The sequence below is a fragment of the Aplysia californica genome, unplaced genomic scaffold (genome assembly GCF_000002075.1).
Source record: "Aplysia californica isolate F4 #8 unplaced genomic scaffold, AplCal3.0 scaffold00704, whole genome shotgun sequence".
In the NCBI taxonomy this organism is placed as follows: Eukaryota; Metazoa; Mollusca; class Gastropoda; order Aplysiida; family Aplysiidae; genus Aplysia; species Aplysia californica.
Window position 1 is genome coordinate 231198 of NW_004797974.1, and position 1176 is coordinate 232373.

The window sequence follows — 1176 nt, forward strand, 5'->3', positions numbered from 1 at the left end:
TCTGTCTGCTGTCCTTTCTCTCTCTCTCTCTCTCTGTCTCTCTCTCTACCTCTACCCCCTCTCCACTTCTCTCTCTCTCTCTTCCTTTCCCTCTTTCTGTCTTCCTCTCTTGCTCTCCCTTTTTCTCCGTCTCTTTCTCTCTCTCTCTCTCTCTCTCTCTCTCTCTCTCTCTCTCTCTGTGTGTATGTATGTGTGTGTGTGTGTGTGTGACTTATATCAACCCCTCCCCTTCTCCTCCTCTCTTCAGTCTTTGTCTATCCGTCTATCTGTGTGTGTCCCTATCTACATGTTTGATCGTTCCTAAAGCAAATAAATTCTCTCGATAATTAAACTAACCAGGAGATAAACCAAACTGTTACCTTCGTTGCTTCTTCTGTACAACAACTGAAATAATTGGCAGCATTATTTATGTTGCTATTAACTGTTGGAGATAAAAGTTCAGTGTTCCAAAAAGTAAGGCACTTGAGCCTTGCTTGTTTTTCTTCCGTACAAAATACTCCTAGAAACTTCAGCAGCCAGTATGCAAGTCGGGCTGTGTGGTTTGAATTCAACGTGCCTATCGAAACAAACATCTTTTCATTTAACGTTCATCTCGGACAGGATCTTTTTAAATTAGTAGATAGATAGCTAAACACACAGAGAGAGAGAGAGAGAGAGAGAGAGAGAGAGAGAGAGAGAGAGAGAGAGAGAGAGAGAGAGAGAGAGGAGAGGGAGGCGGAGGGAGGGGGGGAGGGAGGGAAAGATAGAGGTCCTTAAACAAACCAAGTGGAAGAATGTGCGAAAAGTGAATCTAATCAAGACTTCTTCACCACAATTTACCTTTATAATAAAATGCTCATCATGCTTCTCCAGGAGTCGAAAAATATCAACACTGTTTTAAAATTTGGAGCATAGACTAAGCTAACGTATTTCTATGTGTGCTGTGGGCCAACTGTAAGTTCCGAAAGTAGGGCTCAAGTTTATTTTTACAGTCATTGTTCTATACTATAGACCTAAAGAGAAGGTCTTGTAACTTTTTATAAACTTCTGTGGCTAGTCCTCTATTGTCCTGGTTACCTCCCATAGTAATCAGTCCATTGAAAGCTTCGTTGGTATAATGCTGTACTACAAAATGGATGGCCCTGGTTCGAATCACCAAAGGAGAGTTTCCAACTTGGGTTGTTTTAGGGAGTTATT